Source organism: Mauremys reevesii, linkage group 4 (genome assembly GCF_016161935.1).
Source record: "Mauremys reevesii isolate NIE-2019 linkage group 4, ASM1616193v1, whole genome shotgun sequence".
NCBI classification, from domain to species: Eukaryota; Metazoa; Chordata; order Testudines; family Geoemydidae; genus Mauremys; species Mauremys reevesii.
The window spans coordinates 13,355,360-13,374,561 of NC_052626.1; the positions used below are offsets into that span (position 1 = coordinate 13,355,360).

General features: G+C 42.9%; 1 protein-coding gene and 1 pseudogene across 1 annotated transcript in view; one reads left to right on the forward strand and one right to left on the reverse strand.

Annotated features, from left to right (window-relative positions):
- Positions 1 to 644: 644 nt before the first annotated feature.
- On the reverse strand, positions 645 to 2,879 carry LOC120403100 (annotated as a pseudogene).
- The window catches only part of PPM1A (protein phosphatase, Mg2+/Mn2+ dependent 1A), a 45,658-nt gene continuing 28,473 nt past the window's right edge, over positions 2,018 to 19,202 (forward strand). Inside the window, exon 1 of the mRNA XM_039535435.1 lies at positions 2,018 to 2,547. The gene's annotated coding sequence lies outside the window, so the exon portion shown is untranslated. The remainder of the gene's footprint in view (positions 2,548 to 19,202) is intronic.

The following is a 19,202-nucleotide window of genomic DNA, read 5'->3' on the forward strand; positions in this document are numbered from 1 at the left end:
CTCTTGGTAAATCCTGATCCAATAGAAGTGGTCCAGAATCCTGGCCAGGGTCTTCTCATGGCCACAGAAGGAAAAGCACGAGCCAGTTGGATAACCTCACGCTGATGAAGCCAGGGAACAAGGAGTTGCAATCAAGTTTCAACCATCTGCCAGTCTTTCTCCAGATTGTACAGTTGCTGTGCCTGGGTCAATCAGTCTTCCCACTTCTCCAGGGGTGGGAAGGTCATGCCTGCAGTCTCCACCATTTTATCACTGATGTTTCTACACACTAGGGCACCCTGTAGGTCCTAAACCGGGCCCCAGCACTCCTTTAGGCCTCTGCTCTGCAGTGACCAAGTGTTTCAACACACCAGTCCAATCCCTCTGGCTGAGCCCAGATAGTCCACCCCTTCCAGAATGCTTCCCTATCTTCCCTGAGAATACTTCTGTAAAGCTGTGGGTCTAACTAGGTTCCCTAGCTAAGGAAAAGGTGCAGTTCCAATACAAGTTGGTTCAGTTGATTCAGCCTCCCTCCAGGGTTGCTGTGCATCAATTGCCTGAGGAATCCTTGCCTTGATTCATCCCAAAATATTACCTGTGCTCCCATCATCTGCCTCCCCATAATATAGCTATCTGTAGATATATACACACAGCTATAGAATATTTCACCCCTCTCCCATTGGCCCCCCAGCCACCAGGAGAATCCCTCTTCCTCCCCAGTGTTGGGGTGAAGAGGTTGTGGGGGAGGAGGACCCCCCTCCATACAGAACGCAGCAGGGGCAGCTCTCAGACTCTATTTGGAGGGGTGCACTGTGTGGATAGGGGGGTTCTCCAGCCCCTGGAACCTCCAGAGGGCTCTGATGACCTTGTGGAAGTACTCATCCATGTTGAGGCAGTACCCTCTGTGTGGGGGGATGCAATTCTCCTGGTCGAAGGCCAATGCCTCCTCTTTGGGCACCTGCTGCTGTAGGTTCTGGTTGGCCTCGTTGCCCACAAGGATCATGGGAAACTAATCCTGGTCTTGGATCTGCAGGGTTTGGGTGTGGAATTTGCTTATCTCACTGATGGCATAAATGAGCAGGAACCCTTCCCTAGGCATATGTACTGCTCCTGCAGACCCCCAAACTCCCCCTGCCCTGCCATGTCCAGGAAGTCTAGCTGGGTCGGGGTCCCATCAATGCTGCAAATATTCATGGTGAAGTCCTCAGCTGTGGGCTGAGTCAGAGACAAAGTACAACTGGATGAACTCAGGACCTACTCTCCTCACTAGTTGGGAGCTGGATTTTTTCCTTTTAAGCTCCTCCCTGCAATTCTGACATCTCTCACATGAGCCTCGGGGGTAGGGCCACCTGAGACCCTATTAGTTTGTTAGCCCTGTTCGGGGGAGGGGGGGTTGTATATTTTATGTCAGAGAGATGTTACTGTGAGCGGTGTGGGGGAGGGGGAAGCTGTGCTTGTGTACAGGAGTTGTTATTGGGAATGGTGTGCGTGCGTGTGGGTGCCTGTAGGATTTTTGTGTATGTTACAGAGCACCTCCCCTGTGGGGATGGCGTATGTATTGAGCAGGGAGTATATTTTGCTGTGTGGTACAGTCTCTTTTCCCCTCTGGGGACTGAGAAACGGTTTCCTCGTGCATGTTACGCTCAGTCCCCAGCCACGGCCTCGGAGCAGGCGAGTCTCTTGATCATATCAGGCTGCGCTGGTTAGATCCCCTCTACACCACACAGCAGCATAGGTCACCGATCCCCTTGGGGGGCAGAGAGTGTGTGTGTGCGCGCGCGGGGCGGGGAGTCCCTGTACGGTATCTCTCCCCCATTTCCCGCCTGAGAGCGAGGCGGGGGGGTTGTGTCCTGGCTCGGTGCCACACACAGGATAGTGTTGCTGTCTCTCCCCCCAGTGAGCGGGGCGGTTATACCGCCCATCCCCCTCAGCGTCTCTCTCTCTCTCACACACACCACCTCCCCGCCAGAACCCCGGGCAGCACATGCGCAGTAGGGAGCCGGGAGGTGATGTAATAGCTCAACAGTCTGCTCCCCCTCCCCCCCTTGCAGTTTTCCGAGCTCAACCAACATCCGGGCTCTTTACGCTGCGCCGGAGGCGGCGGCTGTACCAGCAGTCGTCGCAGCTGTCCTGGGCCCCTGCTTGAGAGAGGAGGAAGGGAGCGCGCGCGCGCGCGCGCGAAGGGACGGCAGGGAGCGCGCGCGCCGCACACAGCGGGGTGGAAGGAGAGAGAGAGCGCGCGGCGGCTCGGGAGCGCGCGTGTGCCGCTCAGGGAGGGGAGCGGGGTCTGTGGCGCTGCGCGAGTCGGCGGCGGGCGGCGCTGGGCTCGAGGCAGGGCGAGAGCGAGCGGGGTGGGGGCGGGAGGAGGACGAGGGGGGGATGAGCTCTTGGTTCCCCCTGGCCAGAGAGCCGCTCTCCGCAGCTGCCTGTGAATGAACTGAAGCGAGGCCGCCGGCCCGCCGGCCCAGCCCCGCCGCGGATCCTCACCCCGGCCCCTCGGCGCGCAGAGCGCGGCCCTGCCCTCCCTCCGCTCCCCGGAGAGCCGGTGCCTTTGGCCGCCGCCGCGGGGTAAGTAAGTGCCGCTGCGCAGTGCGGGGCTCGAGTGGGGAGGCGGGCCAGGCGGGCCGAGCGGGAGGCGGCGGGGCGGAGTACGCTAGGGCGCTGAGGGCCGCGCCGCCGCCTGGGCCCCGGGGCCTGTAAACAAGCGGGGGCGGCCCGCGCGCGGGGTTACGGAGAGAGGCGGGAGGGGGAGTGTGACCCCCCCTCCCTCCGGACCTGCCATCCCGGGCAGCAGCCAGCACCGAGGCGGTCTCTGCGAGCGAGTCTGTCCCTGCCTGGGATGCTGCACTCAAGGGGCTGAAGGTGACCAGGGGCTTGTCCCCAGGGGTCCAGCCCCGCATTGCGGAGTGGGGAATAGCGGGGTGACAGCCCCCCCCCCTTCCGCTCCCCTGCGCGAGAGCGGCCCCGGGCCTGCTGCGAGTAACAATCCAGGAGCGCTCCCAGCCAGCCGAGCTCCATTAATAATGCTTATAAACACCCCCCACACACGCCGCCGCCAAAGCACTTGGGGCAGGGCACCATTAAGAAACACATCTATTTATAAAACACCCCACCCCACCAAGGGTCGCTTCACAAACACTCCCAGATAGTGATTTCTTATTTTTATAGCAGCCGCCTCCTCCATGCTCGCTTCCCTAGGCGAACCATTGAAACACATTTCAAGTTTGAATTACATATTAAGGGCTTTAAAAACAATTTTGAGAACCAAAGCAAAGGTTACATAGATGAAGCATGTGCTGTCTTATTTCCCATGTTAAGAGTGGGTGGGAGAGTTTAGGCCCCTTGTAAAACTGTTGCCCATTGACGTACTTGGTAATCTTGGCTGGTTTTGGTTTTTTAAATGTCAGAGATGTGGGCTGAGAATTTTTTTTCCTGCAACTAACATGAACTGTACTAGCTGGAGATGTGTTTAGGATGTGCTGCAAATTAATAGTTTTGAAAGAACTGATTTGATAAGCATTTCTTTGACATACATACTGGTGAACAATAAGGGTCCTTCAACTTTGCTGTCTTGCTTATGAGGGACTAGTTTTAGGGTTGGTGTGTCCTTTGACAAGTTAGAAAGCCTGTTGCTTGTTGAGAATCACTATTGAGATAACATTACGGTTTAGGGCTCAGTATTTCATACAAAGAAGTTAATCTTTGAAGCAGATGCCTATCTTAAAAGGAAAGACATTCAGGGCAGTAAGGCTTCAAGCTCCACATGCCATTCACGAGTGATGAGGAGAAAGATTTCCCTGGCATGTGTGGGGCCTAAGTCATCAATGTTTTCAGAATTTAAGCTTCCATTTATAAAATAATGTTTTATATCTTATGCCTGTGAGAGAGGGCCTTCCAAATGTGGACCAGTGCAGTATTTTTTTGGGTCTTCAGAAAAATTGTTTCAGTGCCTGTGCTGCTGCTGCTGCTCCGGGCTTTGCCAAGCCTTAGTAATGTGAAACTAACAAGTTTCACTGCTGTTGAAACCTGTGGGAAGCAACTATCAAGAATTGTCAGTTTCACACAGTTCTTTCTGTGTCAGTTTCACATTCCTCCTCCTGCTTGGGAAGCTGTGGACAGCAGGAGAGGCAAGAACTGGAGTTATTCAGAGGAAAGAAGAGTGAGAAAATTGGGGTTGGGGTAGATGTGATGTACCAGAGACCCTTCTTTAAGCTCCTGTTCCCTTCCAGCAGTTGGGATGAGGGGGAATAGGAGCATCATATTTAGTATTCGATTCTTCCTGTCAGTATCCGTAACAATGGAACCGCTGAAGAAGAAAAACATTTTGGTAGAAATTCCAGCATCGTTCCCTGCAGTAGGGATTGGGCATCTCGCAAGTGTTTTGCCCCTGAATCTCTCTCGCTTTATGGGGTCTCCTCTCACCTGCCCCCTTGTATCCAAGTCCTAGTGTACACTCAGTTTTGCTGGCATAGCTAGTGGACTGGAAAAAATCATACCCTTAGCCAACACAGTTGTGCTGGCAAAAGCCCCAAGGTAGATGCAGTTAGACTAGGAAAAAAAAGTCCTTTTCTTAGTATAACTTATTTTGTTGGGGAACACTTTTGCTGGTATAAGATGCTTCTGGTATATACAGCTATACTGGCAAACCCTTTCTAATGTAGACAAGGCCTAACTCTTGCTAATAACTACTTTCCAGAGGACTAAGCCTATCTGGTAAATCTTAGCTTTTCATGGTCAGTATTCAGTGCTTTTATTCTTTTTTAAAAAGTGAATATATGGAAAACATAAGTATTTACTGAGCTTTCTATGGCAAGGTTTGTAGAGATATTTCAGTGAAAAACTCAGAGGAGGATGGAGATATCACAGGATTGGTGAGAGTTGGTTGAAGTTAACATGTCTGAACAGGCATTCACTTGATAGTTTGATGCAAATTCCATTACAAGCGGTATATTATACAATGTTTTTCCCCCCTGTGAAATCAGGCTGGTTGTTTCTTACCTAGAGTATAGTTTAAACACAGTTAAACTGAGTCACGTTCTTGCTGAGACCAGCCTTTTAATACCCCAAAATACTTTAATGGCCCCAAAATACTTCTTAAAGATTTCAGTTGGGTGTGGTTTAATTTGTAAACTTATGCAACTTTATATGTTTTAGACTGCAGCTGTCAATAAAAGGGAGATCTTATTACACTTTGCCATTTTAGTGGAATTCAGATTATTAAGCATCTGCTTCCCAAAGATGAATTAAATATAAACTTTATGTAATTATAATAACCATGATTAATTATTTTGCACTATTGTCAATGTCAAAATCAAGCCTATTCTAATGTCATAAGATTTTTTGAGTTTATCAGCTCAGCAAAAATTGTGTAAGATTTGGGTAAAACAAAGGTGTGTCCATAACTTTTATTTAATTATTTTATGACATTTTAAGTGCCTTCTAACATCTTGGGAAGTACAGTCTTATTGCAACTGACTAGACAGTATTTGTAACAAATGTTCATTCTTTTCATAAAATGAATCTGACTGTTTAATTCAGTGGTTTACTGCCCTAGGTTTTTATTTGTGGAAATCTGGGATCAAATGCTATTTGGGTCACAAATGAGAATAAGTTTAGTTCCATCCTTGATCCTGTTGATCCACATCTTAAAAATGTTCACTTTGGCATGAGTTGCTGTTTTATAGAGACCAATCACTTGAATAACAAAGATGCCTTAGGTCAAGATGGTAGTGCTTTGGCAGAGCTGTGTAGGGAAGCTTGTGCAGCTCCTGCCATGTTGTGCGGCCCTGGCAAATTTAGTCCTGGGTTTACTGAAATCATCATATCAGTGCTGTAAATGGAGAAGGTAAACTTGAAAGCTGGTTTATTTTTTGTATGTAAAAGTCCTTCAGTTCTCTTGCAGATTTTTGTGGTTTTATGATCACATCTTCACATTTTTAAAAATGTTTTTCCTCTATCCTTCAGATATAATAATATTAGGTGTAAAAAATCTCACTTCTGTCAAGTTTAAGTTGACTGTCCCTTCAGTAAAGTGCCCATCACTGTAGTAATTCCAGTGTACAAAGTGTAATGCCTCTGTAAATGTAGTACACTTCTACTCCGATATAACACAAATTCGGATATAACACGGTAAAGCAGCGCTCGGGGGGGCAGGGCTGCCTGCTCCAGCGGATCAAAGCAAGTTCGATATAACGCGGTTTCACCTATAATGCGGTAAGATTTTTTGTCTCCCTAGGACAGCGTTATATCAGGGTAGAGGTGCCTGAAAGGATGTTGGTGGACTGAGAATGTTTATTGGGCTGTAGGTCCATGAAATGCAGTCCAACAAGTGTTGCTGTATTTCATGATACCTAGACAACGCGTGTCACAGCTGCATAGGGAGATTCTTTCCATGGCTTCTCTGAGTAATGTTGTGGTATAGGAGGGGATTTCATAAGCATTCAAGATAAGGGGGTAAATTCTTGAAATCATAAGACTAGCAAGAACAGTTAAAATGCTGGGGAACCAGAATGCAGGGAAGGGTGAGAAGTGCTATTGGACAACTGTACTGTCCAGTTGGAAGAATCTCTGCCCCAAATAGTATACAGTCCAAAAATAATTCTAAAATTTCTCCAAAAGATTAGTCATTGCATTTAAACAGTCTTCACCTCTCAGTTGCTGAACTTTCACTCCTAGTTCTTATGTTGTCTTCCAGGTTAGACATGCCCTGAATTTCTAATGTAAAAAACAAGCAGAAAGAATATAATGAAAGCCTTCTTTAGACATTATAACAAAGCAAAAAAGGGCACATATCCAATTATTTTCCTTCTATAGGTCACCTTTAAAAAGAGAATGTAACACTAATTTGTTAGTTTTTTACATCAAGATTGTTACGTCTCAGAAGTTTGCCAGTAAGGCTTTCCCAAGATCTGTGGCTCATTGATGACATATTCAGTGCCGTAAGGATATGTCATAGTAAAACAGTATGCTCTACTGCTCCAAATATGTGTTTGAAGGTTAAAAAGCAAGGTTATGAATTGAAAATCCTTAGGCTTTGCTATGAAAGTACAGTAGAACCTCAGAGTTATGAACCCCTTGGGAATGGAGGTTGTCCGTAATTCTGAACAAAATATTATGGTGGTTCTTTCAAAAGTTTACAATTGAACATTGACTTAATACAACTTTGAAACTTTACTATGCAGAAGAAAAATAATGCTTTCTCTTTATTTATATAGTAGTTTATGTTTAACACAGTAGTGTACACTTTTTTTTTTTTTTTAAATATCTCTGCTGCTGCCTGACTGCATACTTCCGGTTCCAAATGAAGTGTGTGGTTGACTGGTCAGTTAGTAACTCTGGTGTTCCTAACTCTGAAGTTGTACTGTAACTTCAGCTCACCTGTGGAAGTGTTTGTAAGCTTGAGACTTCAAAAACAAGCCCTAAATGGTGATATTTAAGTTAAATACTTAATCAGTTTTTTCAAGTGGGAATGGGGCTTCTCTGTGAGTCCAGTCTTCCCGATTTTTATCCCACTGCCACCTTCCTAATGGTTCAACTTCAGAGGTCCGAACCTGGAACTGGACAGAAACCAAAGGGGAGTCCCGTCAACATTATCACTTACTGAAAATGCCACCGTTCAGCTATGCAGTGTTCTTTATTGCACTAACATTAGGCCAAATGAACCAATCCCTATTACGGAATAATTACTGTAAACATTTATATATAAAATAATCAAAGCAGTTGTTACTGCTTCAGGAAAAGCTACCTGAAAGCAGAAAACGTTATACTCATATAGAAGTCTGGATCAAATTGTGGAAGGGGGAGGAGGCAGTGGTTGCACTATCCTCTAATTCTGATTATAATCCCAAAATAACTGTTAATTCTGTTAGTGAAAGAGTTAAATGTTGACAACTGAACTTTCTTCATTTGGCCTCATTGTCAATATGCTACTGAAAGTAATAGAGCACAGTTCACACCTGGTGATGTTTCAATCTATCTCTGAGGAATATGGAAGATAGCATTACATCTGTCAGATTCAGGTGATCTTTGCAGCCATAAAGGGTAGAAATAGTTTTCATTATAATGAAAGATTAAATTCTTCAGAAACTGATAAGGCCACCAACAAGAGTAGTTACTAATCAATAATTGCGGGGTGGGGAGTGTTGAATGTTGTCTATACACAACTCATATGTGGGATATTCTCTGGCCTCCCTACCCCCCATGCATGATCATCTTGTAGGTTATCCCTCTCAGATGCTGTTTCTCCTCTTGGTGGCACCTTCTTGGGGTCCTGTACCCTATAAACATGCTGATCTGTGTGAAGGGGTTCATCTGGTATGTGAATGAGAAGTTCGTTCATAATATACACAACTTGATTGAGGAGGAAGTTCCGACCCATGTATAAAGAAATCAGTCCCTCTGGTCATTGTCCATACTTTTAATTTTGAAAAAGTAGGACAAAGGTAGACTGAATTACATCGCTTAATAATACTAGGGATGTATATTTAGTCAACTGAGAACCACTGTGGTTATACCTTTTTAAATATCTGCAAGAAGAAATAGATTTATAATCCACAGATGAGATTTCAGAGGGCACAGCGAATTGTACTTCAAACAAAATATTTTTTACCCTATATTTTATTTCAGAATTCCTTCTTGTTCTGAGACATTTTTGGTTCAAAAGACTTCTTAGGCTCTATTTGCAGTTCCCCCAGAAGTTGGGGGTGAGGTGGTTAGCTTATAATTGAAACCTGACAAACTGTCAACTGATTGTCATTGCTGCAATGTTTACTTACACATGTGTAACACAATTGTGCAACTGTTCGATGTGGTGTTATAGTATGATTTGATCACATTTTATTGCATATGCCAATTACCTTTGCAAAAAAAATTACATTAAAAAGACAGATGAAAGACAAAGGAAAGGGATATAGCCTCCAAGAAAAGTTATCAGTGGTAATAGGCACATATTTGTTGCATTTTTTTGTTTTGTTTAGGCTAGTCACACTACATCTCCTGCCTACCCCATCTACTCCCCACATACAGCTTCTCTGCTACTGAACTTACATCCTTTCCACCCAATATTTTGCTCCTTCCTGCAACATAAAAGGGAGAGGACAGTCATAAGGTTAGTGAGAAATAATAGATGACTTAATTGTTTTTTTGTAAGCATCAAGGAAGATGTGGGACTTCTGAAAGAGTTAAGAGAGTCAGCAGCTGAGGAAGGGTTTTTCACATGTAACCCTTGATGTGGTTGTAAAGAAATAGACGATTGGGGTGGAGAGGCTGGCACCATTAGCAGAATGGGTAGAGGTGTAGTCTGATAGACCCATTGTTAGAACTTGGCACAGATAAAAACAGTAAATTCAGCAGATTAGAGTTCTTACAGATTGTATCTCTTGAGTCATACTACATTATATGGGTAGTGTTCTGAGGCTACTTTTTGCTGGAAACGTGCTTCATCAGTATTTGAGGCACTTTCATACTATGCAGATGAATATCATAAATAAGTACCATATAAATAAGTTCTGTTGGCACCAGGTGCTTGGGCCCATACCAAGAGATTACCCACCCTAACTTTTCTTTAAACAGTGAGGACAAGGGAAAATTGAATGAAAGCATCATTTAAACCGTGCAACAAACCACTTATTTCACAGAAGGTACGCTACAGTCCAGAAAGCTTTTGTATTGCAAGATAGTAGAACCCATTAAGGTTACTGTTTGTTCACATCCGTGCTAAAACCAGCCATATTTTAGCCATGTCATATTGTAACTGGGACCAACAACATGGCAAATTTCTGAACCTCCACCAATAAATGAGCGACTGGGAGTATTGTTTAACCTTCTTTAAGGTAAAGTTCTCTAATGGAGGCTGTATTATTACTCTTAGCATTCTTAACTTCCAAGTGTACCCAACTCCGAGGCTATTTCTCCCGCAAATAGTGTCTTACTTCAAATGCCAGTGTAACTTAAGACTATTTAACTGAAATGTTGAGGAGCACAGGTCAGCAGGAGCTAGATCCCTAAAAAGGTCCATAGGAAAATTCTTTTGTATATCAGCCAGGAAATTAAACTACAGTTATATTTTGAAAAGAGGCTCTATAAAAATACATGTTGGACCCTATGTTTCTCTCAGTTAATTCTGTATCAAATTAGATAAGTTCATAAATAAATAAAAATGTTTTTTTCTAACTGCCTGTGCTGCAAACCTAGCCAAGGATCTGAAAATCAATCTATGTACTTCTGGCTTGTGCACCGATAATAAAACTACTTTGAATTAGAACTTGGCTAACAACTCTGAATGAGCTAGAAAAGAATCCAGCTCACTTTCCCATAGAATAAAAAGTAGACTAAACTTGTTGTTGTCAGCAAAGTAAGCACGTAGACTCTGAATGTGCACAGGGAACAGATCTGTGGAGTGTGAAACTTTTTTCATCACTTATAATTGCTTTGCTTGGGGAGGAGGGGAGACTGCATGCTTCCTTCTTCTGAATAAGGTTTGTGTGAAAAACAGAGCTTTAAAAGAAAAAAAATAATAAAAGCAAACAGTTTCTACTGTTTTAAAATGAAAATGGAAGAGTCAGGGTGGAGTGGTCTTTAAGAAGGTGGCTGAAGAACTGAAATCTGCCATTTCCAACAAGGAAAACCAAGATATTGTTTCCTTAATAGTCTTTTGACTCAGTACTTACTGTTGAAATTCAAGAAGCTAGCACTGCAGGGATGGAAGACACATAAACAGAAGAAGAATTATCTTCTGGTTAGGATGCGGTATCTATGGTCAATTCTTGGGCTTTGTCACAGGCTTCATGCGGGGCTTTGGACAAATCACTTTGGCCAGGTCTACAGTAAGAGCACTTTGCCTGTATACTATTCCATCAAAGAGCTTGTAGTATGGATGCAGTTTATTGTGGCAAAACTGCTCTTGTGCTGGTATAGCTCATTCTGTACCACCCCATCCTCCCTCTTCACTAAGGGCTTTTGCTGGCATGGCTTTATCGATCAGGGATCATTCCTTTTCACACCTCTGACCAACATAGCTATGCTGAAAAAGTTTGTAGAGTAGAGTTGGTCTTAATCTGGCTATACCTCATTTTCCATCTGTAAAATGAGAATATTTCCTTTCTCCCAAATGCTATCTGTCTTGTCTACTTTAGATCGTAAGCTCTTTATGGCATGTTCTGTCTTTTACTACAATGCCTAGGATAATAGGGCCCTGATTTTGGTTATTCAGAAGGTGCTACCATAATGCTTCTAATTATTCCCATATCTACATCTAAGAAGGGTGTATTCTTCATTTCAACTTTTAATATTTTTGAAAGAGTAAGAAAAAGATAAATGAAGGAAACTAACCAGCAAAGTGATGCAGCATTATAAAGTAAGACAAGTCAGTTTGGTAATGTTTGAAATTTTAACCAGTGTGCAACAAGTACTTTCATGCTTTCTCCCAACCTGCCCACTGTAAACATCCACAAAGCAACCTCATCATGCTTCAAAACCCTCCTTAAAACTCTCCTTTTCTGTGATGCCTACAAAATTTGTCAAGAGTTAGGCTGCTGGTGTGCCAAAACCACTGACAATCATGCGGCCCAGTATTGTCTCATTGTTTCCTTATATTACCCCTATCTGTCTGTCTGTTCTCTTGTAATTTTGTTCTGTTTGTACCGCACCTAACAAAATGGGGTCCTGGTTCATGACTAGGTCTCCAAGGTACTACAGAGATACAAATAGTAACTAATAATATCCTCTCCTAAAGTCAACAGAGCAGTTGCTTGTCTGACCAAGGTTATAGTGATCCCAGAAGGAGACAGTAACTTTCTGCTATTGAACAGCTAGTAAAATGAACGAACTTCACAAGGTGGTGTTGAGATTATTGAGATTACATCATCCTGTCTTCAAAATGCTGCAATAACTACTTGCTTTGCTCAGGTAACACAACTCTGACAGGATGTATTACAGATTTCCATGTCTAAGGCGACTTTTAAGAAAGTCAGATCAGCTGTATTTTTTCATTGAGTGCTGATCTGTGCATTAATGTAGAAGCAGCATTTGTTTATATGGAAAATAAATCACCACTTGCAACAAATTCAACTCAATTAATAAAAACAAGGTTTTTTTGGAGGAAGAAATTGAAATTTTCTTCTGTGATTTTTACTAAAAATGTCTGTCATTCTCTAAACCCTAGAAGAGATTCCTAAGATTTCAGAGGATCAGACCATTCTTTTGTGGCTCCTATAACCAAAACAAGTAGAAAAGAGCTACTTGCACAGAAAAGCAATTAAGATAAAAAACAGTTCATCTCCTAATAGCGTGACTATCAAATCTCCCTCAAAGGTCACCTCTGGAGCAGAAGGTGGGGGAGGGGTCCTTTGACCAGACCAGACAAGAAAATATCCCGTGGTCCATACTATCGATCTGAGCTCAGAATTAATTTTTATCAAAGGAATGATGATCTAGAGCTCCCTACTCTGGTACCCTGTGATATTTGAATCTTCACACTGTTAGGTAAATAGCCACATGCACTTGTTAATTACTGTGTGAAACAAAATAACTTGCTCAGTTGGAGGGCACGGAAAGAAAAGAAAATATTTTCTTATGATTTAGATGGATCAGGAAGTATTTCATGTGTTTTTATACCCTTTTCTTTCAGTGTAGTAATCCTAAGCTTACCTCTTCAGGTAATGAATTCTGTCCTTTCTCAATTCCTGTTTCTATTGCCTTTTTGGTTTTCCCTATCCTTTATTCACTTTCCTGTTCTTGATCATGCTCTTTCCGTGCCTAACCCTGATTCCTATGACCTTTGTTTCTCCCACTGCACTTTCTTCATTCCTCTGCTTTCCTGTCCATCTTCCCACCTCTTCCCATTCTTCCTGCCACAGATCCTTCTGGTTCCAGCAATTAATCTCTTTCCCTATTAGAGGGGCATTATCACAAAGTTCTTGCTGTTTTGAATATCAGTAGAAAGGAAAGACTATTGCTACGTGATCACCTGTTTACACACTGACTGGTCATCATAGCCAAGCTGATGCTGAAAAGGAAAACCAGTTCCTTGTTTGTTTCCTTGTAAATGTCACAGAAAAGTAGAAGAAACAAATGATTTGCTTGTCCCACTTGTTACTTTGTGGGATATATGCTCTGGCTTATATAAGTAATTTGCAGCACATACTACTGTTCAGGGTAGAGACGATAGGACCAATCATGTATGCACACTCCAACACTGGGCATAATTCCACTTGGTGAAATTTTCAAGGAAACTGGCATGAGGGCAGTTTGAGTTTAAGCATTGAGTCAGAGATGTCAGTCAGCACCTGGAACTTAAGTGCAGCTCAGATGATAAGCTTGTCCTAGAGAGAGGAACAGCACTCAATGTTTAAAAAGACTAATTAAATACAATTTCCTGTTTAGACAACCAGATAGGAGTTTCAGGTTTTCTTTGGACATGACTTAAACTCTCAGCCTGTGACTGAATTTCTTCAAACAAATGGGCCTTCTCTGACAGGAATACATGGATATAAATCAGTAAGGGATACTCAGTAGAATTTATAAGAATGCCTCATGGCTTCATATGTAACCCCTATATCAACTGATAGAACAAAGAGCGATACAATCAGTTTCTTTTCTTGTGGATCAAGAGGCAATAGAACTTTGCTGTTTGCTTGACTGGCAAGATTTTAGGGGAACATATGATGGGGCAAAGGAATTTTATGAATTCTTCTGAGGTGTCCATGGCTGTCCATGGTCCAAATTAGTAACAACCTGTTTTTCTGTGCCAGTTTATTTTGTGCGGCACCATTGCATTCTGCTTTAGGTCGTCACCTCGCTGGTTGGCATCATGGCTTGTTAGATATTTTGCTGGCTTTTCCAGCCTTTTGTAATATTCTCTGCAGTTCCGTGTGCTGCCTGCACATTGCAACTTGAATTTTGTACACCTTTTCAGTTGTAGGATATTGTCTTCTCAGTTGACTTTTATGAAGGAAGGAAGGAAACTCAGTACTTCAGTCATGTCTCATGGATGAGCACAATAGCTTCATCTTCTGCCTTGGAGAAGACCAGCATATTCATGCAGTTCAGGTCTTTGTCAAAATGTTGCCCATAATTGTTATATTTTGTATAAAGCACCTCAAATCCTTCCTGGAATGACTAACATGAGACAGGCCTCCATTTCTGCAGGAAGCTTCTTCATGAAGAAGGCTGAGATTGTGATAAGGGAAGCCCCATCCTAGTTAGAATTAGAACTTCGTTCTATAGACACTTGCAAAATACACATTTTTGAGTCTGTCATCTGTTTATGACAATATATTATCAATTTATCCTCTTTGTCAATAAATACAGTATTTATGTAGCAAGAACATTGCAAAGAAATGTTTTGGAACTAAATAGCTTCCAAGGAAAAATTGTGCATGTTTCACATTTCCATTGGTGTCAAGGCAGTGGCATCTTCCTTGTGTTCAAAGCTTGCCAAAACAAATTGGACATTAGAAGAGTCCTGATCTACATAACCAAAGTGCACTACTTCTTTCCTAATTATCTTCATTAGCAATTTTGGATACTATGGTGGGATGTGTTGAGCATCTTGAAGTAGGCAGGGAAGAGGTTAATACTCAGTGACTCACACGGACTCCTTGATGTTTTTTTTTATTATTTTTTTTGCTGATACAGACTAACATGGCTACCACTGAAACCTGTCAGAGGACTGCATTTTCTGGCTGTCAGTGCAGGGTAGCAAGGCTGGGTCAAGGGTGGAGAAATAATCCTGCAAGCAGCTATATAAGAGCATTGTGGTGTGGAGAGTCAGGGAGGAATCACATTTAGGAAGGTGTCTGAAGAGAAAGGAGGGTCCTCTTTCTCTGGAACTTGACTGAATTGAGTCATGTTTTGAACTTTGAAGTAAGCCATACTATGCTTTTGCTTAGCACTTTGGCAGATGGAAGCCTTCTTGTATTTTTTTTCTTTTTAAAGATTCGGGTGGATTAAAAATATTTTTTTATGTAAGCCCTCAGCCCCTGTATTTTTAAAATTTATATTAAATACAGGTTTATGTAAAAATAAATAATTTTAAAATTGAAATTGACAACTTATAAGCACTTTAGGCCTTAATATAATATATTTGTCATTTAAGTTAAATACGAAAAAAATAATCAATAAATGTTTTTTGCAAGCGCTAAATCAGCTTTAGACAGCAGTAGCCACTTCCACGGGTGCAGAGAGAATATTTACTTCATTCCATTGTATTCAATGATTAGTCTATTCAACGTTGAAAAATCAATTTGGGGTTGAAAAAGCAGGAAAGCTTGTTTTCTTCTAATCTATGAATAAAAGGAGGTGTGAGGGTGAAATCTACTAGTTCTGCAAACTTGAATGACATGGTGACCAGAAACAATCCGTTCAATTCACTGTCTGCAGATAATGCTTCCTTTGTTTAATAAAACAGTTCTAAATGCATAATGTTTTGATAAACTTTTTTTATGTATTCATCATGTTAAGATCTATTTAATACAAAATTGTAATTTAATACAAAAAATTAAATACTATGTTTGAATTTTTAATTGAATTTGGATTTATGAATAGTTTGACACACAATAGTCATAAGTTAAGATTAATCATTATGTAATAATAAATACATCATTCACCATTTTGTAACATAAAAAATGTAAAAATCAAGACTCTGAATAAATGTAAATTAAGCTATATAATTCCTTAAATAAATGTGTATAGACATTGTGTATCCTCCTGGTTAGCAAAAAAAGTAGCACCAAATTTAATGTTTAATGTTATATTTAGTTGCAAATCAATATGTTTTAATGGTTACCAACTAATGAGAATCAAGTTTTCTTTAGGAAAATAACCAATAAGTACAAAAGCAAAACATGATTAAAACTGATTATTTAAATAAAGATTTCCTGCTGACCTACTTCAATCATGATTAAAATGACTTATAGACATTATTTTGATTTAAATCAATCTATCCTGTGTAGGAATTTTTTTTTCAATAAAGCATATTGCAAAGATATTTAAATTCTTCTTTGAGTGCTGCCCCTGTAGCAGGTGTCTGTGTGTCCTGGTGCCATCGATTGGAAATTTATGGTGGCAGGGGTCCGCGCAGGTCTCACATGCGCAGTAGGCATCTCGCAGTGCCATTGGTGCCACGTCTAGCGCACACAACCCAAACCCTCCAGTTCCTTCTCAGCTGTTCTCTGCTGCAGACGGAACTCGGGGCAGCACTTGTTACTCTTGCCAAACCTTTTTTTTTTTTTTTTTAAATAGTAGTTTAAATAGTTAAAAGTTCTAATTAGTTTTAGTTAGTGTTAGTGATGATTTTAGTGGGGGGGAAGTTTACTTCTCCAGTTTACCCTCCCTGCGCCGTGGTTGGTTAACTGTCAGAGATGCCTGGTTCCCCAGGCTTTAAGTGATGCAACTCTTGTTGCAAAGTAATGCCCATTTCTGACAGACACTCTGTGTGTGTCCAATGTCTTGGGGAGATGCATATTTTGCATAAATGCACCCATTGCAGTAATCTGAAAGCGAGAGCCTGGTGTTACTGAGATCTTCACTTGAAAATGATACTGATGGAGAAATCTCTCCAACAAGAGCCAGACCAATGGACCTCCTCTCTGGGCACCCGACATGCAGAGACAGGAGACCTGCCTTCCTCTAAAAGATGAGGAAGAGGGCACAGAAAGCACTGCAGAAACAAACATACGCTGTTTCCTGCAGGTCGCTACCTCTGATGCCAACACATGCTCGGGTGAGCCCTATAACACTCTGGGCACCTCTGGCACTGCTGAGTCCTGAGTGAAGGAGATAGAGTCAAGGCACAGATGGCAACATACCTCCTCCAAGGCACTGAATTCACCCGTAAGGGACCCGGTACTGAGCATCTCCTCAAGCACCATGCCTCCACCCCGGCACTGGCATCAGCTGAGAAAACCAAGTTGGCACTGACCGTGCTGACTAAATCAATGCCACATCTTGATGGCACCGACATCAGAACTGACATAGAATCTACCGCAACAGAGAGGCTTGGCTGTGTCAGCGGCACTGCAGTCCCCACTTCTTGGTACTGAGGGCTCTCCTGTAAGTTATAGAGCAGATTTCCATACTTCTCATGGCGCAGTACGCTCATCCGATGATGATGTGCAGGAACCATGCACTTTCTCGCCGCACCACTCATCACTGAAAGACAGACCGACCACCCTGGAGCCAGATAGGTCCTAAATACTCTTATAACCAGCCAGCTCAACCGTGATATGCTCCACCATAGATGTATCCACCAATGGCCTTCCCAATGCAATGGGGCATATTGGGAACTCTGGGCAATTGACCGGGGACCCCACACCAGGCCACCCATGGCTCATAGAGGTGAGCTGAGGTCTAATCCCATGTCTCCCACTCTGCAGCCAACGGAGGCTCAGGATGTTGGGGATGAGACACAAACAGCCACTGATCAGGAAGCAACATCTCCTGCTCATAATACTTCCTCCTCCCCGGATGAGGCAATCATGCCACTGTCACCTACCTCAGCGGATGACTTCAAACAGTTCTAGGAACAGTGCAGATAAACCAGCACAAGCTTGTACAAATCTTATAACTTGCATCTACTTCCAAAATTCCCCTGCCCATCAATGGTGTGATCTTGGAACTAGCTGAGACAGTCTGACAGACACCAGCCTGAATTCCGCTAACATGCAAAAAGGCCGATAGAAAGTATTATATCCCTGCCAAAGGGGTGGACTTCCTCTTCTCACACCCGCCTCTCAACTCTTTGGTGATCACCACTGCTAACCAACGTGACAAACAACTACAGTTTCGACCCCGCAAGACAACATGAGGCTCAACCTCTTCGGATGAAAAATTCAGTCCTTGGTGACATTACAATTCTGAGTCACTAACTATTCAGCCTTGCTGGCCAAATATAATTATGAGAAACTCAACTCATTGACAGTGCAGTTCCCCGAGGAGAGACAATCACAATTCCAGGCTATTGTAAACGAGGGTCAACTTGTAGCTAAAACAGCCCTCCAAGTGTCTTTGGGCATCATGCACACGGCAGCCAGAATCATGGTTACAGCCTTAGTTATGCACTGGGCATCCTGGTTACAATCCTCTAGCATACATAAAGCACTGCAATCCAAGATCGAGGCCCTACCTTTAGACCAAGAAAAGCTATTTTCGACAAGACACACGAGGTCCTCCACTTAATGAAGGATTCTCGAGCCACACTGCACTTTGGGGTTCTACACTCCACTTGCAAAGAGAAGATTAAACCAGCCATATCAGAAGAACAGGGATTCCTCTTCCAACCGACAGCAACAACAGTGGAATATGAGAACCAAAAACATCACCAACGGTCACAGTGACAGAGAGCATTTCAAGTTCAACTGTTGACTTCTCAATTGGCTCCGCTCAAGCCACAATTCTGAAATTTTGGATGACCTCCCTCACCAGGCAGCGCTTTCACCCAATCTGTCCCCATGCTTTGGACATGGCCTTCACCCATTCTACCACATCTGAGCTTCAATAACAATGGATCAATGGATGTTGGAGATCGTATGATCGGGATATACCATCCCCTTTACCTCCTGACCACCTACCAACCCTCCCTCCCCCTCCCACCCCAGTCCCTCTTCAGGGACGCTTCTCATGAGCACCTGATCAACTTCTTGTCATAATATCTTCTACAACTTGGTGCCATGGAATGAGTACTTTTGCAAAACGGGAAAGGGGTTCTACTCCCACTACTTGATCCAGAAGAAGAATGGGGGATGGAGACCTGTCCTGGATCTCATGAAACTCAACTAGTTCATACACACTCAAAAGTTCAAAATGTTGACACTGGGCACGATACTTCCAGCGCTGGAAAAGGGGGACTGGTTTTCAGTCCTCGACCTACAAGATGCTTATTTTCATATTACCATACACCTGGCTCACAGGAAATTCCTGCGTTTCACAGTAGGACATAAATGCTTCCAGTACAGAGTACTACCATTTGACCTATCCACTGCACCAAGAATTTTCTCCAAAACCCTAGCGGTGATAGCGGCACATCTGTGCAAACGGAATAATGATTTTCCCTTACCTGGATGATTGCCTTCTCAAAGGCCCAATTCAACAAGAAGCGCTGGACTTAGTACAAATGGTCACACTATTCAGGGATCTAGGACTACAGATAAATGAACAAAAATCCGCTCTAATCCCTGTCCAACAACTGGACTTCATCGGGGCACATCTCAATGCCATAGAAGCCAAGG